The sequence below is a fragment of the Hyperolius riggenbachi genome, chromosome 10, assembly GCF_040937935.1.
Source record: "Hyperolius riggenbachi isolate aHypRig1 chromosome 10, aHypRig1.pri, whole genome shotgun sequence".
NCBI lineage: Eukaryota > Metazoa > Chordata > Amphibia > Anura > Hyperoliidae > Hyperolius > Hyperolius riggenbachi.
Genome location: NC_090655.1, coordinates 105,241,575 through 105,269,218, shown reverse-complemented (window position 1 = coordinate 105,269,218; position 27,644 = coordinate 105,241,575). Strand labels below are relative to the sequence as shown.

Genomic DNA, 27,644 nt, shown 5'->3' with positions numbered 1-27,644 from the left:
CCTCCCACTGTCGAAGAAGTCTTTCCTCCATGGGAGGGGACCTAACACTAACTAAATCCTACCTATGCATATGCATAGCCTGGGCGCGCTACCAGTAAAATTAAGAAATGCGCAGAAAAAGTGGGATCAGCGCATCACCAGGCCGCCTCTGAATGGCCTCAGCTCAGAGATGCGCTGAGCCCCCCCAGAAACTACAAACGCACCTTGAACCCAAACAGAGGCTCTGCATATACACCAAAGAAAAACTAACAAGTGGGAGCAGCTGACCAGAATTAAACCAAACATAGCAAAGAAATGAACAGCGCTACTTAAAAACAGATGAATGCTTACCTGCAAAAAAGTGCAGACCCCACTCATGGGATACAAATACACAATGAGCACACATACAACCTGTCTACCACTTGGAGGATGTTAGTTTCCACTAACAGCTTGCATGCAATTTGTTAGGTACTCGTCCCTCCCACTGTCGAAGAAGTCTTTCCTCCATGGGAGCGGACCTAACACTAACTAAATCCTACCTATGCATATGCATAGCCTGGGCGCGCTACCAGTAAAATTAAGAATTGCGCAGAAAAAGTGGGATCAGCGCATCACCAGGCCGCCTCTGAATGGCCTCAGCTCAGAGATGCGCTGAGCCCCCCCAGAAACTACAAACGCACCTTGAACCCAAACAGAGGCTCTGCATATACACCAAAGAAAAACTAACAAGTGGGAGCAGCTGACCAGAATTAAATCAAACATAGCAAAGAAATGAACAGCGCTACTTAAAAACAGATGAATGCTTACCTGCAAAAAAAGTGCAGACCCCACTCATGGGATACAAATACACAATGAGCACACATACAACCTGTCTACCACTTGGAGGATGTTAGTTTCCACTAACAGCTTGCATGCAATTTGTTAGGTACTCGTCCCACCCACTGTCGAAGAAGTCTTTCCTCCATGGGAGGGGACCTAACACTAACTAAATCCTACCTATGCATATGCATAGCCTGGGCGCGCTAAGGTTCAAGGTGCGTTTGTAGTTTCTGGGGGGGCTCAGCGCATCTCTGAGCTGAGGCCATTCAGAGGCGGCCTGGTGATGCGCTGATCCCACTTTTTCTGCGCAAATCTGGTTGGTTAGTGTCCGGTTAGTATCGTGTTGGCTTTCTTTGTCACTTGTTCACTGTGGAGTCTGGTGCCCGATCTTAAGGATTGTGCTGAGCGTCGAGGCGGCTGAAGTTGATGCCCTCGATGCCCTTCCTGGAACTCTTCATGCGGGGCTGGAGCTGCGTTTGGACCTGCAGCTAGGGCCCATCTGTGCTGGATCTGTGGCTCCCTCAGTGCTGCTGGGTCCTGTGCTGGAACTGTTGCTCCCTCGGTGCTGCTGGGTACAGTGTCCGTCCCCTAAAGCTGTGTCATGAGTGGCTGGCCCTCTCCTGCTCCTCTACATGGGTTTACCTAGTCGGAGCAGCTGCGGGTTGAATGAGGGCCACTAGCCAGGGGTATCTTCCTCTGGAGCCTGGTGGTGTTGGCTGTGGGGAAGGCAGTGGATTCAAAGGGGAAGATGTGACACACACAGCTAATTGCAATGCAGTCAAAGGCAAGAACAGCCTGCTGGTGGACAGTACAACTTAATAGACATCGCTGAAGCTCCAGGATACAGGAATGAAGAGAAGAATAGCTTTGACCGGCCAGCCCACCAGGATGAAAAACAGCACAGTCTACATAAACACATGCACCATGTGAGCTGTGTGTATATAGCTAGGCCCATAGTTACAGCCCTTGAGGGCTTGTGCCATGGGTGGCAATTCTGGGGAGCCGGCAGCCCAGCTGGTGTTTGCATATTATCTGGCATGTGTGAGGACCATAAAGTAAGATTAAACTCTGACATTCAGTAACAATGTGTTTTCCTACCTTTTATACCCATACAGTTATCATACTTTTTTTTTTTTTTTGTGCACAAGTATCATCTGTTTACAAATTACAAGTTCCCATAGTACAGTTTATCTGCCCTAAGGGCTCGTTCACACTAGAGGCGTTTTCAGCCTTTTTTCAAGCGCGGTTTATGCGCTGTGCATTCAGCAAAGCTGTGCCTGGACCACTTTTGGGGTGATTTTGCTATAATGGAAGGTAAAGTATAGGAAAAAAGCAAAACGCTCACAAAATCGCTTTGTGCAGTGATTGCGTTTGCGTTTTTAAGAATAAATTCATTCTATTTATTATTTTCTGGGTCAAAGAGTTCACTTCCTGACTTGCGTCAGGGAGTGAATAAAAAAAAAAACGCTCAGGAAAAGCACTTAGAAAAGCACTCTTCCCAAAACCCGAACGCCCACCCAAGCGCCGGGAAACTAAAAAAAAAAAACGTGACAGAAACATCCCAACGCTAACGCGAGTGTTACACAATGTGAACGAGCCCTGAAAGCTGCCATTGCATTTTATTGCATAGCTGCTGTATTTATATATTATAATGTATTCACTGAGAATGTGTCTCCTGTTTTACTCTCTGCTTGTATTCAGCTGGAGAACTGCTAGGGATGTTTACTAATCGTAGCTGATAAGAGAACATAAACAAACTAATGTAATTACTTACTCAACCTTGGATTTGGAGATGAGCTTCACATTGCTGCCATTTTTTTACTGTTAGGAATGTTTTTGCTGTAAAGAATCTTTTTGAGCAGGGGTGTCCAAACTTTTTACACCCAAGGGCCATATGAGTGAAATGGAGATTGCAAGGGGGCTGAACAAGCAAAATTAAACACTAGCTAATGCGTGCACAAACGTGATTTTTTTGCTCCTGTAGCACAGCATGTCTGACGGGGGGTTGTGTTTCAGCAGGAATCTGCAGCACTAGCATAATTTAAACAAACTGAAAATCTTTTGTGTTGTGTTGTAGTGTTTCCAGAAGTATTACAACGCAGTGGACAGGAAAGCTTGTGTTTTTTTTCTTACCCTTGTGGCAAGATTTCATTCTAGTGCGCTCTCCCCTGTTTGTGACCATTGTCCACGTGCACGCAGCTTATGCTGGCGTGTGCATGGTGCACATGGATGTATGTACGTACAGGCACACACATACATTGTACACACACATATACATACATACTTGCTCCAGTGCAGTCACTCTCTTCTCCTTCAATCAATCACTACTTCCTCTTCTACCTTCTGGGCTGGCACTCGGCTGTCTACACATACTGCAGCATGCTGAGACCTATGATCATCTGGCCCATTAACCACAGTGGCAACATGCTGACAGACGGAGTTGGGGCGAAGCTAGTACAGAAAGGGGCAGAGCTAGATCACAGGGTGGAGCTATTTCAACTTTGGAAATCACGGTTTTAGAGCAAAGAAGAAATGCTAAGTTTTATACCACTTTAATACAACATGGTCCTCACCTATAAGTTTACTGCCCTACCTAAGCAGCAATTTTTTCACTGTTTTACTATCACCTTTGTGGAGAGATACAATGCGGACTTAATAATTGCAGACATTTTCCATATTGCCTTTCCTGCCCAGCAAGGATACATAACTCAGTGAAAATGCGGGAGATTCTATTTTTTTCCACTTTGTCTGAACTGCTAAGTTTTGCATGGAACACCTCTTTTAGCAGCAGTGTTAGGTCAATTGATATAGTTGTAGAATTATGTAATTGTACACGTGCATCCAGACTGCAGATACACCAGAGTGCACTAAAAAAACTGCTGAGTTCAGGTTATGCGGCATAGCAATGAGATGACGCCATATGCTCATGTCTCGGAGTGGTGCTTTATGCAGCTGGTTAGCAACTATATGAGTTCCAATATAAAGTCAGTTCACCTAATTCTAAATTGCTTTTCACTTGCTATTCGCAGTTCTATAGTGAATAAACCCTGCTGTAGTTTTATAACAAGTGCCCCAATAATGACACATTTCTTGGGAAGCATTCCTTCATTATAGCAGTATTTTAACCACCCCCCTAACACAGATTATTTCCCCTTAGAAACCAGAGCAATTTTCACATTTCCTGCACCTCCCATTTAAATTTGGCAATAACTTTATCGCTACTTATCACACCTAAATGGTCTATATATTTTTGGGGGTGGTTTTTTTGTAGGACAAACTAAGCTTTCTTTAGGTGGTACCTTTTGCTAAGATTTATTTTATTACCTATGCACTTTAAAGGGAATAATAAGGAAAAAAAGTAGTTTTCAGCCATTATAGTTAAAAAAAAAACCTGTGGTATTTGTCTGGTTATTACAACATTTATGTCCGTAGTATATAATGTATGGTGACAGTATTTTATTTGTTTATACTCTAACAGGAACTTTGATTAACTTTGGGAACACACATCTGCATTCACCAATCATTGCTCGGAGGTGCAATGGGGGTGCGATCATGCATGGCGCTCGTGAAAGCAATGATCCGTATACAGTATATACACCCCTGATCTTGAAGTAAAGTTTTCATGGGCATATATATACATGATACAGCAATCCGAAAGTTATTACTTATCTTTCAAACAAACACCATTAGGCCTTGCTCAGGCCATGGACCCACAGAGGAAAAAAACGTCCTTTTCAAATTCTCACGCTCTTCCCTCCTTGCACAGGAACTCCAAAAAAGCGCGTCATCAATCCTCAGTAATGGAAACAGAAAAGCCACTCTCTTGTGTGTGAGTTGGCTAATAATAACCCCCTGTAGTCCATTGTAACTTCAGCCACACCAACTCCTATCCCAACAGTGGCCATATTGCTATTGTTAGAAGCAACATGTGCTGCACATGGTCAAGGCTTCATTCTATATTGGAACAATAGACACAAGGAAAGTCAATAAATATCCTAGCACAACACGCTGCGCACCAACTTATATAGCATTGTTATTAATATTATGTTAAACATAGCAACAACGTCTTCCATGGCAATGTACAGAGTACAACACAGAGGTGTGCAAAACAGGTGGGGTCCCAGGCGCTCTGACCATCCAGGACCATGCTCTGCAAGTTGCACCCCAAAGAGGGGCAGGAGCAGCACAGACAGCCTCCCAAAAAATGCTCTCACCACCTCGGGTACCATCCATTACAGCTCTCACCACTAGGGAGATTTCTCACAAAACCTCACCCCACAAACACACCTCTGTGTTGTATTTTTGAAACTCCACAGACAAGTTAGCTTCTAAGGTACATATTAGTGGTTGTGCCCCATTTCAACTTGGAAGGACCTCAATGCTGGGGAAAAAGATCTAGTATAGACTGTCTTTGCATGCAAACAATTTTGGAAGCGAACATCCTCCATTAATGCAACTGAATGCAAATTTCATGCAAGTTGTTTTTATCCTTACTAGAATTCCACATATTCTGTGAAGTTACAGATCTTCCTCTAGATTAGAGGAGTTGGTGTGGTCGGTTGAACGCTTGCATAATTTGGTACTGCAGTTTCAATGTACGTACTGTGCCTTTAAATTGCTGACCGGCTTCTGTAGACTATTTAAATGGCAGGTGCTGCTTGGAAGTGAGCTCTTACCTATTTTGCGTTTTGTACACTGTACAAACAGACAGTAGTGGGGACAATAAAGGCAAGAATAGTTCAACGTATAGTACAATCAGAATATCCAGCAAATGGAGCAGCAACTGATGAAGCATCTTGTTTAGAGACAAAAAGTTTTCAAAGGGTAAATTTAAATTATTTTCATTTAGAAAAATGAGAACCTCCTCTAGAATTTTTTTCTGTTACAATTGTAGACCTTGTAGAATATTCCAAATTCTCCTAACAATCACAACAATATTAAATGAGAGATAGGGCAACAGGTAGGATGTTCTATTATTCTCTAGTTCTCTCCTGTAGTTAAAGGGGCCCTGAGCACTCGTTAAAAATGAAATAGTGACTTACCTGGGGCTTCCTCGAGCCCACCGTAGGCCACAAGGTCCCCCGGCATCCTCCTGGCTGCTCTCCCGGTCCCGGCTGGCGGCTCCATTATGGGATGACCTCGGCCCGCTTTGCCGTTATGCGAAATCACGCTGGCCGGCTACAAGTCATCATGTCGGCCAGTGTGAGAGTCCTGCGTATGCGCAGTTCAATATAAGAGAAGCGTGGATGCGCAGGACTCTCACACCGGCCGGCGTGACTACGCATATCGGCAAAGCGGGAAGCAGGCCTCGCGACTTCAGGCCAAAGTCGTCCCATAACGGAGCCACCAGCCGAGACAGAGAGAGCGGCGAGGAGGACGCCAGGGGACCTTGCGGTCTACGGTGGGCTGGAGGACCCAGGTAAGTCACAATTTCATGCTTAACAAGTGCTCAGGGTCCCCTTTATTCCATTTGTTCTCAGACTGACATCAGCAGAGAGCCTGAGGGCAAATGACGGGTGAGTTGGGCTATGCCTGCGGGATTACTGTAACAGAGGTTCACCTTGGCGAGTTGCTGTGCGTAAAAATCCCGGAAGTGGTTATAGAGAAGCAGGATTCTTAGCTTGGCGGTGTTTCTTAATCAGCTTGTAACTCCTTACGACCCGTCTTGTCACTAGGTAGTTGGACATCAGTGGGAAAAGGAAGATAAATCATCCTACTGGTTGATTTATCAAAATCTCTTTTTAAAGTGATATATACAACATTTTGGAGAACTGGGGCTTTAAACATTTTTCATAGGTACTGAAAGCAGCCATTTTACAGATGATATGGAGACATAATTAAATGGTATGAAGAAGTGAGGAACACTGTCCATTCACAATAAACTTTTTCTCCTAGGTGGTAGTTTAACACCTTATCAATAAAATGTCTTTTAAACCCCCAGCCCACTAGAAAATACTCAGTATAATTTTGATAGTACTTTTCCATCTATTTTTTATACATTTTCACTTGCAAAGTGCTTAGAACTTAAGTTGTTTTAAGAAAAAAATTAAAAATAATCTCCTAGGAGAAAACATAAAAAAATTATTGCATACGGGCCCTTCTTGTCAATAAAATACCCTTAAAGTGGACCTGAACTCTTGCACAGGGCAGAAGGAAAACATAGAGAATTGCACTATTTATGTATTTAGAGAGTTTAGCCTGTCTAATTACCCTCATCTGTGGCTAATCACAAGCTGTAATTTGATCTCATCAGCTTTGTCAGCTCTTGGGCAAAGAGGTAATTGGTAAATACAGGATGGTAAAAATATATCTGCTTCCATGAAAGCAGGAAGTAAACAGTGCAGATTTATTGCAGGATTTGTATCAGCTGTAACAGACATGTTTTTCTTTAAAGGTTATTATGATGTTGCTTATATTACACAGAGGAGGTTCTGAGTTCAGGTCCACTTCAAACCACCAGCAAGCAAAAAAAAAAAAATACTCAAAATATTTTTATAGTACTTTTTTCACATATTTTTTGCCACTTTTTCAATTGTGAAATGCTGAAAAGTTATTTTAAAAAGTTTAAAAATTATCTCATAGGAAAAAACAAAGGAGAGAAAGTGAATTGAATATGGGCCCCTGTCAGGTGCGTAGCAATAGGGGTTGCAGAGGTTGCAACCACATTGGGGCCCTTGGGCCAGAGGGGCCCTGAAGGGCCCTCCCTCAACTGCAGTACTAGCTCTCTATCGGTCCTGTGCTCATAATAATGACTTCTTTAGATACTTTGAATAGTGGTAATCATTAACACACTGTCTCTCATCCCCCTCTTGCACCTCTGACACTGTAGTTGCCATTGGCAGGTTTTGGTGCGCCGTATCCATTGTTATGTATAGAGTGCTTGGGGGGGCCCATTGTAAAACTTGCATTGGGGCCCACGGCTCCTTTGCTACGCCATTGGCCCCTGTGTATTTGAGCGAGCGACCATTCCTTATAATGTATATTTAAGCACAAATGGGGAAGAGAGACCTCAGAATATGATACTCATATGATACTAATTATAGATTATCACTAGAACAAATGCTAAATGAAACACAGTTCCAATACCTTGGAAGAAAAAGCGGATCCATATGACACTCCGCATGTTGTTTTCATTGGTAGCAGCAGGAACATATTTAGACTAGTGTTTATAGTGACGTATTATTGATCTGTTACACTTTAGAATAGTAAGATTTTAGGATACTTGTTTTTCTTTAAGCTGTAACTCCAGCTTTTTAGCATATGTTCTATTGGGCTTAATTCACTAAGATCACGCTGGAGATAAGGCAAGAGAAAAGTTACCTCCACACAATGAGAGAGTTATCTTATCTCTTCATTCCTTAAGTTACCTCCTCTGTAGTTAAGTTACCTCCTCTGAAGTTATTTTCACACTCAGTTAATTAACCACTTTGTCCTCCTTGACGTATAAAAACGTCAAGGAGGACAGGCGCGCTCCCGCCACGGAATCAATGTGTCGGGCTATGGAGCCCGATCATTGATTCCTCTCCCCCGCTGAAAAAGCGACAGCTTCTCTCGGAAGCTTCGCTCTTTCTGAAGCTGTGTCCCTCTAAGCGTACATTGTACGCTTAGAGTGACGTCATGTAAAAAAAAATCGAGATTGCCATCTTGTGGCCAAAAAGTAAAACTACAAGTAAATACCCAAAAACATTACAATACACCAATATTTCCCCAAATAAAACACTTTTATATCCCACCCTCCCAAAAATGCCCACATAAAATGTTTAATAAAAAAAAAAAAAAACATTACTATAAAAAAAAATAAACACATAAATATTTACCTAAGGGTCTAAACTTTTTAAATATCTATGTAAAGATGAAATATTTCTCTATTTTTTTTTATAAGCTTGTAAATAGTGATGTATGCAAAACGGAAAAAATGCTCTTTTATTTCCAAATAAAATATTGTCGCGATACATTGTGATAGGGACATAATTTAAATGGTGAAATAACCGTGACAAATGGGCAATAACAATACGTGGGTTTTAATTATGGAGGCATGTATTATTTTAAAACTATAATGGCCGAAAACTGACAAATAATGAATTTTTTCATTTTTTTTCTTATTCTTCCTGTTAAAATGCATTTACAATAAAGTGGCTCTTTGCAAAATGTAACCCCCAAAGAAAGCCTAATTGGTGGCGGAAAAAACAAGATATAGATCAGTTCATTGTGATAAGTAGTGATAAAGTTATAGGCTAATGAATGGGAGGTGAACATTGCTCGGATGCATAAGCTGAAAACGAATGAGATGTTAAGTGGTTAACAGCCTGTCTTTAACTTTAGAATTCTGGAGTTATTTTAAAGTGAACCTTAAGTCAGGAAAAAAAATGAGTTTTACTCACCTGGAGCTTCTACCAGCCCCTGCAGCAGTCCTGTGCCCTCGCAGCCACTCACTAATCCTCTGGTCCCCCTCTGCCAGCTAGTTTCGTTTTTGCCGACAGGCCCGTCAGGACTGGCCACGCGTAGCTTTTTCCGCATTCCCGACTGTAATTAGCGCTATTGCGGGCCGCATGCGTACAAAAATCTATGCGTGCGTAATGCGACGATGCGTATTTTCGTATACGTTGCGGTCCGCAATAGCGCTAATTACAGTCGGGAATGCGGAAAAAGCTACGCGTGGCCAGTCCTGACGGGCCTGTCGGCAAAAACGAAACTAGCTTGCAGAGGGGGACCAGAGGATTAGTGAGTGGCTGCGAGGGCACAGGACTGCTGCAGGGGGCTGGTAGAAGCCGCAGGTGAGTAAAACTCATTTTTTTTTCTGGCTTAAGTGTCTCTTTAAGGATTGAAGAGTTAACTTACAGACAGAAGAGTTAACTTTAGGTTGGCCTGAGGTGAAATGTTTCCTGAATACGACATGCCTCATCACCATGGTGATAACTCTAGAAACGTTATTAAAGATTGGAGATAAGCTTAGTGAATTGAGGCCAATGTGAGTTAGCACAATCAACTTTTTAAATAGTTTCTCCACTATCATATTTTTTGTGATTCTTTAAAGTGGACCTGAACTCTTCCACAACACACAATGAAAAGTCTTTATTCCACAAGTTGCTGAAAAAATTCACTCCTCTGTGTTTGTTTAAGCAGACAAACCTGTCTAATTAGTTCTTATAAGCCACTGTGAATAGACTGCAGGAGAGCTCTGCCAAGGCAGATCAAAATAGAGTAAACACTGAGGCTTATCCCCTTCAGTGTCTTCTACAGCAGTGAAACAAATTTTTTAGGATTTCTTTAAATTGTAATGAAGACATTTTTTTCCATAAAGGTTATTATGCTGTGGCTAATCTTTTAAAGCAGAGAGAACGTTCTAAGCTTAGATCCACTTTAAGGCTTTATGACTATTTTGTATCACGGGTCTTTACAGAACTTTTACATAAAAAAATATTTATAAATTGAACCATTTTCTTAGAGTTGTATACTATCGTCATTGTCACAATCACAGATGACTCTTGGCATTGTAAAATGTTTGCCTTTATGCTCTAAAACCCTTCCTTTCAGTTTTTATATGTGAATCCCAAAGCTATGGAAATATGACTGTTCAAAGCTTTTTTTTCTTCTTCAAAATAAAATAAAGAATCTTTAAAAAAAGAAATATGACTGTTCCATTAGCAAAAGAGGTGACCTCTGATGTGTAACAATGGCAGTTATACATAAATGTTTTTGTGATAACAAATCTTTACAAATGCTCTGTAGTTTTCAAATGTGAAAAATATGGTATAATCAGCTGAAGACACCACTACTCCTAATGGTACAGTCCTGTTTGTATAGTATTGGGTTTTTACAAAGATTAAAGGGCAAATATTTTACAAGCCAAAGTGACCTCAATCATTGTTACAGTGATAGTAATAGTGTACAGTGCATCTCTCCCATCCAGGCTACTGTTTCTTCAGAACTGAGGTTCTGGGCCATCTCCAACAGGACCTTGAGACATTTTCCCCTCTACTGTCAAACTCCTGAACTCACTTCACAAACACCTTCCCCCCATGATCATCCCCCCTCTTTCTCCACCTTAGGCTGTTGCTGTTTTTATATCGTTGTTGTGTCCTGGAGTTCCCTTTTTATTGATGAAGTGCTTCTGTCTTGTATAGACCGCTCATTCTGACACTTGCTATGGTTGTGTGTTGTCTTTTTATTGATTTTATTGTATACTTAAGTCTTATATGTTCCCCGAATGTGCAAATAGCAATTCCTGAGTATGATCGATCCAGTGATACTTGGCAAATAACACTGATTCTGATTCATGCTCATTGCTTGATCACATAGCAGGTGATCAGTGCTGTAAGGACACACTGCTCGACTATTTTGCAAGCTGCCTTTCTGTGATTGGGTGCCAGGGCTTAGGCTGGGAGCCCTCTGATTGGCTCAATGAGGTCAGGTGGGGCTGACCAGGGTTCCCCTCTGTGATTGGTTGCTAGGGCTTCTGCTGGGAGCCCTCTGATTGGCTCCAGGACGTCATCTCCTTAGTTACCGTATTTCAGATCCGGATAGCCACAATGTCCGCGGATATCCGGGTTATGCGGCCAAATATCCGCAGATAGCTAGCCGGATTTTTTAAAAAATCTTGAATCCGAATCGGACAGCGTAAAAAAGTTTGGATATCCGGGTTACCCGGATATCGTGAATCCTGATGAGCAGCACTGCCGCTGTCACCCTGCTCTCCTCCCCGCTGTCACCCTCCTCTCCTCCCCTCCCCTCTGTCATCCTGCTCTCCTCCTCGCTGTCACCCTCCTCTCCTCCCTGCTGTCACCCTGCTCTCCTCCCCTCTGTCACCCTGCTCTCCTCCCCGCTGTCACCCTGCTTTCCTCCCCTCTGTCACCCTCCTTTCCTCCCTGCTGTCACCCTGCTCTCCTCCCCGCTGTCACCCTGCTCTCCTCCCCGCTGTCACCCTGCTCTTCTCCCCTCGGTCACCCGGCTCTCCTCCCCTCTGTCACCCTCCTCTCCTCCCCTCTGTCACCCTGCTCTCCTCCCCTCTGTCACCCTCTTCTCCTCCCCTCTGTCACCCTGTTCTCCTCCCCTCTGTCACCCTGCTCTCCTCCCTGCTGCCACCCTGCTCTCCTCCCCACTGTCACCTCCTCCCCTCTGTCACCCTGCTCTCCTCCCCTCTGTCACCCTGCTTTCCTCCTCTCTGTCACCCTCTTCTCCTCCCCTCTGTCACCCTCTTCTCCTCCCCTCTGTCACCCTGCTCTCCTCCCCGCTGTCACCCTGCTCTCCTCCCCGCTGTCACCCTGCTCTCCTCTCCTCTGTCACCCTGCTCTCCTCCCCGCTGTCACCCTGCTCTCCTCCCCACTGTCACCCTGCTCTCCTCCCCCCTGTCACCCTGCTCGCCTCTCCTCTGTCACCCTGCTCTCCTCCCCTCTGTCACACTCCTCTCAACTGTCACCCACTTCTCCCGATGTCACCCTGCTCTTATTTCCTGCCCCCCCCCCCCCCCCCCCCGGTTCAGCCATTAACTTAACTTCAATATAACGCTTCTTCCTTGACATTTAATGCTTGCTGGACACTTAAATATGCACAATATGAAAACAGCTAAGAATAGTGACGCAGGTAATATAAGTGGTGAATTACATACTTACCTCTCTGTCAGTTCCTCTCAGAAGCTCACTATTTTCTTCTAACAATGATTGCTTCTGGTTCCGACTAGATCTAGTCAGAAACTGAAAGCCTTAGGGCCCTTTTCCACTGTATCAGGTGCTGTCAGTTATAACTGAAAGGACAACTGGTGTGCAAGGTAATGTCCATGTTATGGCTCAAGTCGGCGATATTACAGGACAGTGGACAAACAGGACGCAGGAGAGGAGAAAAAGATTGATGAGTAGACTATGTGGGAGGTAAGTATGATGTGTGTATGTTTACTTTTTACTTTTATTTTTCAGTTCAGGTTTACTTTAAGCATGAATATACTGTATCTAAAGCATCCAGCACTGTTATGCTGAGACAGAAGGAAAGTTGTCATGGAAAGATTACATATTTCATCAGGTCTTTTTATGGCTTTTGTGAAATATCTTGGCAGATATTTGTATTTACTGGCAGAGTATACTCTATTTTCCACAATATTTCTTTAGCTTTACAGAGATCATATGAACTTGTTTAGGTGAATTCTTGTAGTGAATTCTGTGAACATTTCATGCCCAGTGAGAGATTACATATCAAAACAGTTGCTGCCAATGCGTTGCTTTGCTTGTACATACTGTATACAGTATAATGCTCCCCGCACACTTCAAATCCGTTTTGCGATTCCGTTTCCGATTTCCGATTTTCCCTGAATGCAATCAACAGAAAAACGGATTTAAAAAAAACGCAGCATGCGGTAACGATTAAAAATTGGAATCGGAATCGGATGTCAAAACCGATTAAAAATCGGAATCGCATGCAGTGTGCAGGGAGCCTAAAGTTGATAAACTAACTGAACAGGAAAATGATAGCCTTCTCAAATACATAGGTGCCTTTCTCTTGCAAAATCTTGTAATAGCAGAGCTTCACTGAATGCCCTGAAAATAAAGTCAGTGAAGGTCGTGGTAGTTTGGTAAAAAATACTAAAAGGTCATAAACATTTGGATCCAGTGCCACATCAGGGTCATAGGTTTTGAAAAGACATGCTGGGGGTTCAAGATTGAGTTGTACAGCATGGTCTGTCAGTCATCGACAAATTGTCAGCATGCAGGATTTGAGTCTGATGAAGGCGGAATAGCCGAAAGCTTACTCTTTTAAGTTAACCAGTAAATGGTATCATGCTGATTTAAAACTTCTTGCAGTCATCATTTGGTCAGGGACTTTTCATTTTCTTGCAAAATCAGGCTGCAATCATCCTGTTTATGAATAGCTTTAGATGCTGCTAGTGCTTGACAAAATTAACCTTTATTTATAAACTGGTGTGGAATTGGCCCTGGTCCTTACTTCCATCTTCAACAAATCACTGTCAAAGTTCCCTCCTGCTTTAGAAAGTCTGACATTATTCCAGTCCCCAAGAAGTCAGGAGTCACAGATCTAAACAACTACAGACCTGTTGCCTTAACACCAATTATCATGAAAATATTCAAAAGACTGGTTCTCTCTTATCTAAAGCGCCACACCACCAATCTACTGAACATGCCCGTTTCTAGGGCCGTGTGGGGCGTGCCACCGCCCTGGGCGCTGTGGGAAGGGGGGCGCTGTAATGGAGGGGGGAGCCGGAGCTGCGGGGAGGGCAGCCCTCCCTCTCCCGGGCCGCCCCCCTCAGATGCATAGTGAGCAGTCAAGAAGCGCTGTATACAACATACCTTCCTGGCTCCAAGCGCCACTCTCTCGCCACCGGTCTCCTCTCTGTATACACACTTATACACACGCTGCTTCCTGTTTAGCCGGAAGCAGCGTGTGTATCAGCGCGTAGGCAGATAGGAGAGGACCGGCGGCGAGAGAGCGGCACTTGGAGCCAGGGAGGTATGTTGTATACAGCGCTTCCTGACTGCTCACTATGCATCTGAGGGGGGAGCACGGAGGGCGGCCCAGGAGAGGGAGGGAGAGGTTGGGCTGCCCTCCCCGAGGCTCCGGCTCCCCCCTCCATTATGGGGGACAGCTACCTATCTAACCTATCCTGGGGGGCACCTACCTAATCTAACCTACACTGGGGGGCACCTACCTAATCTAACCTATGCTGGAGGGCAACTACCTAATCTAACCTATACTAGGGGGCACTTACCTAATCTAACCTACACTGGGGGGAAGCTACCTAATCTAATCTACACTGGGGGCCAGCTACCTATCTAACCTACACTGGGGGGCAGCTACCTATCTAACCTAAACTGGGGGGCACCTTCCTAATCTAACCTACACTGGGGTGCAGCTACATAATCTAACCCATACTGGGGGACACCTACCTAATCTAACCTACACTGGGGGGCAGCTACCTAATCTAACCTACACTGGGGGGCAGTTACCTATCTAACCTATACTGGGGGCACCTACCTAATCTAACCTACACTGGGGGCAGCTACCTATCTAACCTACACTGGGGGCCAGCTACCTATCCAACCTACACTGGGGGGCAGCTACCTATCTAACCTAAACTGGGGGGCACCTACCTAATCTAACCTACACTGGGGTGCAGCTACCTAATCTAGCCCATACTGGGGGGCACCTACCTAATATAACCTACACTTGGGGGCAGCTACCTAATCTAACCTACACTGAGGGGCAGCTACCTATCTAACCTATACTGGGGGGCACCTACCTAATCTAACCTACACTGGGGGGCAGCTACCTATCTAACCTACACTGGGGGGCAGCTAACTATCTAACCTATACTGGGGGGCAGCTATCTAATCTAACCTACGCAGGGGGGCAGCTACCTATCTAACCTACACTGGGGGGCAGCTACCTATCTAACCTATACTGGGGGGCACCTACCTAATCTAACCTACACTGGGGGCCAGCTACCTATCTAACCTACACTGGGGGCCAGCTACCTATCTAACCTACACTGGGGGGCAGCTACCTATCTAACCTATACTGGGGTGCACCTACCTAATCTAACCTATACTGGGGGCAGCTACCTATCTAACCTATACTGGGGGGCACCTACCTAACTTATACTGGGGGGGCAGCTACCTAATCTATCCTATACTGGGGGGCACCTACGTATATAACCTATACTGGGGGGGGGCAGCTACCTAATCTAACCTATACTGGTGGGCACCTGTCTAATCTAGCCTATACTGGGGGGGGCAGCTACCTAATCTAACCTATACTGGGGTGCACCTACCTATATAACTTATACTGAGGGGCACCTACCTATCTAACCTATACTGGGGGGCAGCTACCTATCTAACCTATACTGGGGGGCAGCTACTTATCTAACCTATACTGGGGGCACTTATCTAACCTGTATTGGGGGCACCTACCTACCTAGCTAGCCTATACTGGCTACCTATATTGGCGACACCTACCTAAATAACCTATACTGGGGGCACCTACCTATCTAACCTATGCTGGGGCAACTATTCTGGCTACCTATATTAGAGGCACCCACCTAGCTTACCTGTACTGGGGCACCTACCTATCTAACTTATACCGGGGGCGCCTGCCTATCTAACCTATACTGGGGCAACTACCTATCTAACCTATACTGGGGGGCACCTACCTAATCTAACCTACACTGGGGGCAGCTACCTATCTAACCTACACTGGGGGGCAGCTACCTATCTAACCTATACTGGGGGGCACCGACCTAATCTAACCTACACTGGGGGCCAGCTACCTATCTAACTTACACTCGGGGCCAGCTACCTATCTAACCTACACTGAGGGGCAGCTACCTATCTAACCTATACTGGGGGGCAGCTAACTAATCTAACCTATACTGGGGGGCAGCTCCCTAATCTAACCTATACTGGGGGGCACCTGTCTAATCTAGCCTATACGGGGGGGCAGCTACCTAATCTAACCTATACTCTGGGGCACCTACCTATATAACCTATACTGAGGGGCACCTACCTATCTAACCTATACTGGGGGGCAGCTACCTATCTAACCTATACTGGGGGGCAGCTACTTATCTAACCTATACTGGGGGCACTTATCTAACCTGTATTGGGGGCACCTACCTACCTAGCTAGCCTATACAGGTGGCAACTATACTGGCTACCTATATTGGAGACACCTACCTAAATAACCTATGCTGGGGGCAACTATTCTGGCTACCTATATTAGAGGCACCCACCTTGCTTACCTGTACTGGGGCACCTACCTATCTAACTTATACCGGGGGCGCCTGCCTATCTAACCTATACTGGGGGCACCTACCTGGCTAACCTATAGCGGGGGCTATACTGGCTCACCTATGCCTGGCTACCTATACTGGGGTACCTATTCTTGGCTACCTATACTGGGGGGACCTATACTAAGTGCAACTAGACCTGGCTAACCTATACTGCGGGCCATACCTTGCTCTGGGGGGGGCGCAATTTTTACACCCTTGCCCTGGGTGCATTTTAGCCTAGAAACTGCACTGCTACTGGATCCTCTCCAGTTTGCTTACAGGGCAAACCGGTCAGTAGAGGACGCCATTAATATCATCCTGGATCACATCACAAATGACCTGGACAAACCTAACCCCTACACCAGGATCCTCCTCCTAGACTTCAGTTCCGCTTTCAATACCATCTTCCCGAACATCCTGCATGACAACCTTGTACAACTTGGTGTTGATCCCACTCTTTGCGTCTGGATAAAGGACTTCCTTACCAGTAGGAAACAGCTAGTTAGAATTGGCAGCTGTTACTCTAGTGTTAGAACTACCGACACAAGTGCTCCACAAGGATGTGTACGAACTCCTCCATACATCTAGAACAGGCAAGGGCAAACTCGGCCCTCCAGCTGTTACGGAACTACAAGTCCCAAAATGCATTTGCCTTTATGAGTCATGACTGTGGCTGTCAGACTCCTGCAATGCATTGTGGGACTTGTAGTTCCGTAACAGCTGGAGGGCCGAGTTTGCCCATGCCTGATCTAGAATGAGGTCTAGGGCCAACAGGATTATACATGACCCCTCTCACCCTGGTGGTCGCTTCTTTAACCTCTTCCCTTCAGGCTGCCACTGCCCCAGCGCAATGAACGCATATGTCTGACTCCATCTTAAAGGAATGGTCCAAGCAAAATATAAAATAAAAATCCACATAGCTGGGGCTTCCTCCAGCCCCTGGCAGCTGTCCTGGGCCCTCGCCGCAGCTCCGGTGGCTCCCGGTGTCTTTCGCTGCAGAAGCCGACCTCGCCAGGTCAGCTTCTTGTGCGCTCCACAGCGTGGGTCACGTGGTCCCGCTGACGTCATCAGGTCTGTACTGCGCAGACGCAGTAGTTCCACCGGAGTCACCGGAACTGCGGCAAGGGCACAGGACGGCCAGGGGCTGGAGGAAGCTCCAGGTAAGTGGATTTTGATTTTATATTTTGCTTGGATGTTTCCTTTAACTATGTTGTTGCGGTTGTTGTTATTGCACTATGTTGTTGTCGCTGTTGTTGTTATTGCATTATATTGTTATCATTGCACTATGCCAACTGCCATTCTACCACAAATAATTCCGGGTGCAACACCTGTCGTACTTGGCGAATAAAGAGTATTCTATTATATTCTAAGTGGTTTTCCTCCCTCAAGCAAGAGTCAGGATTTTCAGTGCAGTCAGTACGTATGGAGCGCTAACTAGTACCAATTGCCCTTAAAGAGAACCCGAGGTGGGAATTACTAATACTATTGGGGCACAGAGGCTGGTTGCGCACACTAAGACCAGCCTCTGTTGCCCCATCGTGTGCCTCCATGTCCCCCCTGCTCGCCGCTATAGACCCCGCAGTGCTGGCGACACGCAGCGTGTCGCCAGCACAATGTTTACCTTAGCGCTGTCTGTCAGCGCCGATCCCCCGCCTCCTCCGCATCGCCGCTACCCGCCCGCGTCACTTCCCTCCTATCAGCGGGAGGGAAGGGACACAGGCGGGTGCGCCGATGCGGAGGAGGCGGGGGAGCGGCGCTGACAGACAGCGCTAAGGTAAACATTGTGCTGGCGACACGCTGCGTGTCGCCAGCACTGCGGGGTCTATAGCGGCGAGCAGGGGGGACATGGAGGCACACGATGGGGCAACAGAGGCTGGTGTTACTGTGCACAACCAGCCTCTGTGCCCCAATAGTATTAGTAATTCCCACCTCGGGTTCTCTTTAATAATTTTTCCTGTGCTTTATACCTTTACTGCATCTGACTGGTTAATCGCTCAGGCATTCAACACCTCTACCAGGCTAAAAATGCATACCCTGCATCTAAACAAATGCTACATTTATTATACTATGGAGGAATATATGTTTGCATGCAAAGTATAATATACTGAACTCTTGCACCACGGTGAGGTAATCCTCTGGGCAAGAGACCTAAGTTAAAACAACATATGTATAAACCTGGGAACCGCTAGGCAAAAATGTGTAACTTACATTTAATGTGCAGCCCCCCCCCCTTCTTGTTTTTGCTCTAGTATGTAACTACCAGGTTAGCTGCTCCCAGCCCGTATTCCTGTGTTTCCTGTTTGCATGGTAAGTAATGGTTCATTAGTAATTATGCATGTGATTTGCATCTGTTTTGAATGTGAAGCGTGCAGATAGCTTATTAGAGGTGCTGCACATGTGAGCTGTTGGTCATTTCGGATGCAGCCTACTGTAGGATGTGCTGGCCCTCTCCTCGCTGTCACTGCATCATTTTTCACTAAAATACATGCAGATTGCTGACTGTATTAAGCTGTGGATAAACTTAACAAGATATCCACAATGTGCTTAGATATCAAGCTTACTAATAAATGATTATAGTTACTGAGCATTTATATAGCAGTCCTGACCCTACAGTCTCCCACACAGGGGCGTCTGTGTCATTAGGCAACTATAAATTTTTGCCTATGGCGCAGTTGGTGGCAGTGGGCGCTCCTCTGTGCGTGTGTTTATTTATTTATTTTTTCTTTCAGCCAGCCAGGTTGGCGCCGACTGTGACAGGCAGCTCAGCCTGTGCCCGGCGGCGCCTACTGGTCCGCCCCCTTCCTCTTCTCCGTTCAGAGCCTCCGAGCAGCACGCACGTTAGTTTATATGTGCAGTGCGTGCTGCCGCCTACTCGTCCGCTCCTTCTCCTCTGTGCTGACTGGCACTGCTGAGCGTGCGATCGCCACACGCTGATTTATTTACACACACCGGCGCCACCCCTACCTCCGCCCCCCGTCTGTCACACGTGGTAGAAGTGACGCACCAGGGCGGCTGGCTTGGCTACACAAATGCAGAGGCGACACCGGCTCACAGTGAGTGCCCTCTGCCTCTGCTGCTCGCAGCTCTTCTTGATCATTTTTTTATATGCCCCCCTGGCTGGCCCTGATTACCATCCCCCACCCACGCTCGCCCATATATCCCTTTACAGGCAGTGGCTCCTCTCTGGGATCATGGATTAAATAATATAGGCATTAGGCATATAGCATCATGCCTGCTGCTGCTGCTGCTGCTGCTGCTGCTGCTGCTGCGTGTGGGTTTGGGCAGTCTTAGAGGGAGGGAGACATACATGCTGCACAGAGTGTGCGCACACAGTCTGCAGAGGGGAGACAGACCCTCACAGTGAGTGGTGTGCCCCCTCTTAATATTACATGCCCCCCTCTCCCCTGGCTGGCCGTGAGATTTCGGGGGGGGGGGGGGGTTGTGTGCAGAGATGCTAAGGAACATCTGGGCCCTGTACTACTTCCGGGTCACTATGACCTACGCCTGCATGGCCCGGCGGCGCACGTCCTAGTATCGCGCTCCTGTTGCCAGGCACTCTCTGCGCATGTGCGTGACGTCACGCTCATGCGCAGAGAGTGCCCGGCAACAGGAGCGCGATACTAGGATGCGCACCGCCGGGCCACGCAGGCGTACAACTCCAGGTCATAGCGACCCGGAAGTAGTACAGGGCCCAGAGAGATTCACCCGGCGAACGGTTTGGGTCATCTCTAGTTGTGAGTTGGACAGACTGTCACTAGGTGTAGGTGGGCATTGGGCAAGCTGTGCTGGGCACTGTGAGCAGAGTTGTTAGGGCCCTTTTTTATGTGTTTTTATGTGTGTGTGCTTGTGGTGGAGGGCACGGGGGTGGGAGTGAAATAAGGATTGGCTGTGTGTGTGTGTGGGGGGGGGGGGGTGCACAGGTTTTCTTGCCTGAAACGACAAAGTGGCTAGAAACATCCCTGCATCCACATATACGAGGACTGTCATCCAGATCGAATCGGGGCTCAATTCCTTGTGCAACAGTTTGGGGTTAGGGCTGTACAGGCACACCTCTAGCTTGCAGGCTAGGCATGCGTTCTGTTGCTATGAAGGGGGAGGAGTGTCCTCTGGGGGTAGGATGATTGGGAGAACAGTGTGCTTAGAGTTCGCTCAGGCGTTGGATGTCCCTAAACATACAAACTCCATGCAGATAGTGCCATAGTTCAGATAATGAACTGAGGACCCTAATGCTGCAAGGTAAAACTGATGTGCACTATGCCATAAATAACTTAGTTTTCTCTTTTGAATTTCTTCAAACAAAAGTTAGTTACTGTAGTTTGCCAAATTAAAACAAAGCCAGACAATATTATTTGAATGAGGCTTCTTTTATTCTACAAGCCCTTAGTTTATTACAAAAGGGCTGTGACATTTTAGTGTATCTGTTGGGCTTTCCATTGGAAACATTTGGAGCCATTAATCTTTCATAAAGGAAAGTCTGCATCTTGGCTGCCCCTGATCATTTCCTATTACTAATGTTAGCAATAATGTAAGATTCCTTGCATTTCTAACTACTTTTAAACAATAGTGCAATCAGACAGTCTCCACTGTAAATAGGTTCTGTCAGTAGCTACTTTGATGTCTAATAGCTGTAGTCTATTTTCCCATATGGCATACAGTAACAGTCTGTGCAGCACACCATATAGACAAGATCACCATATAAAACGCTCTGGTGATTTTCTGCATATTTTATTGTTGTAAAATTGATGGGCTTCAACAAACATTGAATAATCATACAAATATAAAAATGTGTATTAGAATTGGAAATACCACCGCTGTATCCTGTGTGGCCACTCAGACCCTGATTCTCTTCCATTGTCCCAAAGAATGATTAACATTCATTGGAGGAAAGTGAAGCTGACTGTAATCGTCAAATGCAAGTTTTGTTATTCACGCTGTGGAAAAGCAAAATAATCTGACACCAAAAATAAAGAGTGCATTCAATTTGAAGGTGTACCAGATGAGGTCTTAAAGCAGGGGTGTCCCAACTCTTTAGGCCAAGGGCCATATTGCCATTCTTGAGAGTTCTAGGGGGCTGAACTAGGAAAATTAAACACAATTTTTGCTGACTATGTCTGTGACATTTTGTCAAATAAAACATTTACACGGGAAATAACCCATATACCGTGTGCATTTAGCACAGTGGCAGCTGCTAATCAGTGGCAGTTACTGCTGCTGGCACAGTGGCAGCTGCTAATCAGTGGCTGTTACTGCTCTCGGCATAGTGGCGGTTGCTAATCAGTGACTGTTACTGCTGCTGGCACAGTGGCAGCTGCTAATTAGTGACTGTTACTGTTGCCAGCATAGTGGCAGCTGCTAATCAGTGACTGTCACTGCTGCTGGCACAGTGGCAGCTGCTAATCAGTGACTTACTGCTGCTGGCATAGTGGCAGTTGCTAAACTGTGACTGTTACTGCTGCTGGCACAGTGACATCTGCTAATCAGAGGCTGTTACTGCTGCTGGCACGGTGGCAGCTTCTAATCATTGGCTGCTACTGCTACAGTGGTGGCTGAAAAATGTACAGGCAAGCAAAGGGGGAAACCGAGTGACAACACAAGGTGGCCCCTGCATACAGCACTACAGCTACGGCCTGCGGGCCGCATGGAATTAACAACTGTAGAGAGCTTTGGGGCCACAAGAAAAGGCTTGGTGGGCCACATTTGGCCCCCCGAGCTGGACATGCCTGTCTTTTAAGTGATGCTTATATCTGTTGTTTTATTGTATATGGCTGCTTAATTCTTATATGTATATGTAAATGGCTGCTTATAATATCTGTGGGCACAAGGCTGCACCTATCTGATATTTGGGGGTACACGGCTGTTCTCACAGACAAAAGTCAAATTGATTAGTGTATAGGTACCTTAGCAGATTGTACCCTTGCTTTATAAGTAGTGCAACCCACAATGGAGCAAATGGCCTGAGTCCCTCCCTACTATATGATGAGACTGCAGAGCTCACAGACACTTGGCAGTTTATTGCGACCAATTTTATAACAATTCTTTATTGAATAACAGCACAAGTCTTCAGTACTCATGCAAGGTCCAATGGTACAACGTTACAGATGCCAAATCAATTCCCTGTTGTTTTTCTTTTCAGTCCTTTGTACCCGTAAGAACCGTGATATCTACATGAAAATCTCATAAATGTGAGTAAAAATGCACTGCCCAGGTTTTCACTGCAAGCACTTTATATACAGTGCGAGTTTTGGGAACAGAACCAATAATAACCTAATTACGCCTTTTCCATTCTGTGTTTTATTTTACTTTCTTAACCACATGCTGTCAACTAAATAACTACAATTAACATAATTTCCAGGCACAGTTTGGCGAGTAATTTATAATCTGTGTACAGAAGCAGCCAACTGGCAGTAGAATAGACATTACAAACCTCTATTATCTGCTACTGCTGCTGTAATTGATTCCCCTGCAAGCTTTCATTTTTATTTTAAGTTTATCTGTCCCTGTCAAAGCTCTGAACACTAAACATGTTGAGGCAATTATAATCAAGATATACATATTTAATTTGATCTTGTAAAATATGCTGTTGTCGATCTGTGGAAATGAATATAAAGTTGTCAAAAATAACATCAATTAAGCTGATGTCTTCTGTCCTTATTTAAAGTAAACCTTGTCACCAGCAGGCATTTGTAACGATCAGAAACCTGAAGCTAAAAATGCCCTTACAATGACGTCTTACTTACAAGCACAAATCATTTCCATATTTTAGGCCCAAGGTTATAGTTTTATCTTGGTCTGCCCCTAGAAAAGCTAAATTAGATCAATATAAGAACAATATCCCATTAATCCTTCAATCTATAGCCATGTTTAAAGATGGTGGCAGTTAGACAATCGCAGCTTAGTTAGGGAGGAAGAGGTGGGCACAGTTTAAATCTTCATTCATGTAAAAAAAGGTTTGAGAGCAAATGACATACTGTATCAGCAACAAATTTGTTTTCAAAGGTTTGTTTCACTAGTTAGGACAGAACGCTACTATGTCTACTTTGTCATATAATCCAGCATGCAGACAGCTGTTTCAGGCTCTATTGACCCTCATCGGTGCAAGGTATGGACTGGTTATGACTCTATGGGTAAGGCCTCTGAGAGTAGATTTATATACCCTAGTATGTTACGTTATGTTATGTAATGCATGTTTTAAATATAACTTAAAGCGGAATATAACCCTGCATTTCAACTTTGCTCTAAAATATTATTTACAGCATATTATATGCAAAAAGCATTTTTTTTACTGGACCAGCATTGGAAGGGTTAAACACAGAGGTTTAAAGTTCCATGGAGAGATATGCAGAAGTTCAGATAGATACATTCTATTTAGTTACATGTATCTATTGATAAATGTTACACACTCTTTGGCTGTCCTCCAAGCTCCTTCTCAGTCAGAGAGATGAGTCACATTCAACATTTAGATACATTTATCTAAACAAAATGTATCTATTTCAGCTTCAGATGCATCTGCAGAAATCTCCAGGAACTTTAAAGCCCTGTGTAACCCTTCCAATGCTGGTCTAGTAAAAAAAAAATGCTGGTTGCATATAATATACTGTAAATAATGTATTAGAGCAAAGTTGAAATGCAGGGTTATATTCCGCTTTAAGCTAAGAGGAATATGGAGGCTGCCATGTTGAGCTCTGCAGGGGCAAACCCAGGATGGGGATTCCTGAAAGGTCTCCCTCAGCCTCGCACAATACAGTATAATAATATGGTAGGACATCATGCTGGGTACACATAATGCAATTTCCAGTCTGACTGACAGGATCTGACAATTATTTCCTAAATGTTCATTCTGCTCCCGATCGACAATGGGATTGATCAGGAACAGTTTGGATATAGATAATAATGAGGCCAGCTAACATTGCTAATGAAGGGGAAAGTGAAGCATTCACACAGTAGGGCGCAGGGCTGTGCTGATACTTGACTCTTAAGTTCCCCAGAGCTGCTCATGCTGTGTACACACACTGCTGCTCCATGCTCTGTACACACACTGCTGCTCCATGCTCTGTACACACGCTGCTGCTCCATGCTCTGTACACACCCTGCTGCTCCATGCTCTGTACACACGCAGCTGCTCCATCAAAAGTCAACTGTAGCAGGGAAAGAAAGGGGGCAGTGCTGTGAGCTGCAGGATGCCTGCAGATTATCTGGTGTCTCAACTTGTGCCTCTCCCCAGACACTACACCGGCCCTGGACTGAGGGGGGGGGGGGTTCTGGGCAGCATTAACCCCCCCCACACACACACACACACACATTTGCCTATGCTCTGGCTTCAGTCATTTTAGAATTGCACACCAACATCTTAAAATACAGATGTTTTGGGTACAGTACATGCAACTGGTTAGGATAAGGAATCATGGACCCAAAGCTACTGATATACTGTATACTCACCTTAAGGATTATTAAGAACACCATACTAATATGGTGTTTGACCCCCTTTCGCCTTCAAAACTGCCTTAATTCTATGTGGCATTGATTCAACAAGGTGCTGAAAGCATTCTTTAGAAATGTTGGCCCATATTGATAGGATAGCATCTTGCAGTTGATGGAGATTTGTGGGATGCACATCCAGGGCACAAAACTCCCGTTCCATCACATCCCAAAGATGCTCTATTGGGTTGATATCTGGTGTACTTAATACTGGTTGAACTCGATGGACGTATGTCTTTTTTCAACCAAAATAACTATGTAACTATATGTAACTATGTAACTATGACTGTGGGGGCCATTTTAGTACAGTGAACTCATTGTCATGTTCAAGAACCAATTTGAAATGATTCGAGCTTTGTGACATGGTGCATCATCCTGCTGGAAGTAGCCATCAAAGGATGGGTACATGGTGGTCATGAAGGGATGGACATGGTCAGAAACAATGCTCATGTAGCCATTTAAACAATGCCCAATGCTTTAAGGGGCCTAAAGTGTGCCAAGAAAACATCCCCCACACCATTACACCACCACTACCAGCCTGCACAATGGTAACAAGGCATGAACGATCCATGTTCTCATTCTGTTTATGCCAAATTCTGACTCTATCGAGACATCAGACCAGGAAGCATTTTTTCAATCCTCAGCTGTCCAATTTTGGTGAGCTTGTGCAAATTGTAGCCTCTTTTTCCTATTTGTAGTGGAGATGAGTGGTACGGTGGGGTCTTCTGCTGTTGTAGCCCATCCCCCTCAAGAATGTGCTGGTTGTGGTTTCACAAATTCTTTGCTGCAAACCTTGGTTGTAACAAGCAGTTATTTCAGTTAATGTTGCTCTTCTATCAGCTTGAATCAGTCGGCCCATTCTCCTCTGACCTCTAGCATCAACAAGGCATTTTCGCCCAAAGGACTGCCGCATACTGGATAATTTTCCCTTTTCACACCATTCTTTGTAAACCCTAGAAATGGTTGTGCGTGAAAATCCCAGTAACTGAGCAGATTGTGAAATATTCAGACTGGCCCATCTGGCACCAACAACCATGCCAAATTGCCTAAATCACCTTTCTTTCCCATTCTGACATTCAGTTTGGAGTTCAGGAGATTGTGTTGACCAGGACCACGCCCCTAAATGCATTGAAGCAACTGCCATGTGATTGATTGATTGATTGATTAGATAATTGCATTAATGAGAAATTGAACAGGTGTTCCTAATACTCCTTTAGGTGAGTGTAAATCTGGGGTGAAGGGCATTAGAGGACTGGAGAAGTATAGCAAAATCCTACTCATCCATGCATATCATATATATAAACTTGTATAAATTATTTATTTCATTCATTTGGGAATTGATGTTCACCTGGTAGGCTTTGCAAGTGGCCAAGCATTTAGTTTTTGACATCCCCCACCCCCCCTACACACACACACACACACACACACACACACACACACACACACACACACACACACACACACTCTCTCCCTCAGTAATGTGGTAGGGCCTAAAATCCAGTCCTTATACAGAAGGTAACAACCATGGCCAGTGGGGATAGTGATAGTGGCCAGTGCAGCGTGTCGCCAGCAGGCTGTTTACCTGTGAGTGTCTGTCACCTCCACTCCCCCGCCTCCTCTATATCGGCGCTCCTCGCCTGCGTCCCCTCCCTCCATTCCGCGGGAGGGAAGGGACACAGGTGGGGAGCGCCGATATAGTGGAGGTGGGGGAGCTGTTGTCATTTTATTGATTCCAAAGCCTTTAGAACTAATTATTGGAACTCAAATTGGCTTGGTAAGCTCAGTGACCCCTGACCTACATACACAGGTGAATGCAATTATGAGAAAAAGTATTCAAAGTGATGGTCCAAGCAAATATAAAATAAAGATCCAGTTTCTAGGGCTTTCTCCAGCCCCTTGCAGCCGTCCTGTGCCCTCACCGCAGCTCCAGTGGCTCCCGGTCTCCTGCGCTGGCAAAGCCAACCTCGCCAGATCAGGTTCCAGGTCGGCTGCTGCTGCGTTCACGGCGCGGGCCACGTGGTCTCGCTGACGTCAAGAGGACGGTACTGCGCAGGCGTGGAATGCAGCAGCAACCGACCCGGAAACCGACCTGGTGAGGTCGGCTTTGCCAGCGCAGGAGACCGGGAGCCACCGGAGCTGCGGTGAGGGCACAGGATGGCTGCAAGGGGCTGGAGGAAGCCCCAGGTAAGTGGATCTTTATTGTTTTATTTACTTGGATGTTTCCTTTAAGGGGATCAATTTCAAGTTTCCCTCCTCTTTTAATTTTCTCTGAAGAGTAGCAACATGGGGGTCTCAAAACAACTTTCAAATGACCTGAAGACAAAAGATTGTTCACCATCATGGAAGCGGGGAGCGCAGGAAGCGCCACCCGCACAGCACAAAGGGGATTTGGGGGTAAAGGACCCCCGTTCTGCCGCGGGATAGCGGCGTTTTAGCAGGGCTGAATATAAGGTAAAAGGCGAGTTTTATTCTCGCTTCAGAGTCTCTTTAAGGGGATCATTAAGCCCCAAAAAAGTAACAGGGGAGGTGATCATGAGAAACTACTGTAACTATCAAATTGAGAATAGATGGATCTATAGTTTGGAAACACTAATACCGAATG

General features: G+C 45.3%; 1 protein-coding gene across 1 annotated transcript in view; it reads left to right on the top strand.

Annotated features, from left to right (window-relative positions):
* LOC137534094 (proton channel OTOP1-like) overlaps positions 1 to 27,644 on the top strand; it is a 666,091-nt gene that overhangs the window by 432,682 nt on the left and 205,765 nt on the right. The window contains exons 7-8 of the mRNA XM_068255447.1: positions 18,817 to 18,874; positions 22,701 to 22,749. The gene's annotated coding sequence lies outside the window, so the exon portion shown is untranslated. The remainder of the gene's footprint in view (positions 1 to 18,816; positions 18,875 to 22,700; positions 22,750 to 27,644) is intronic.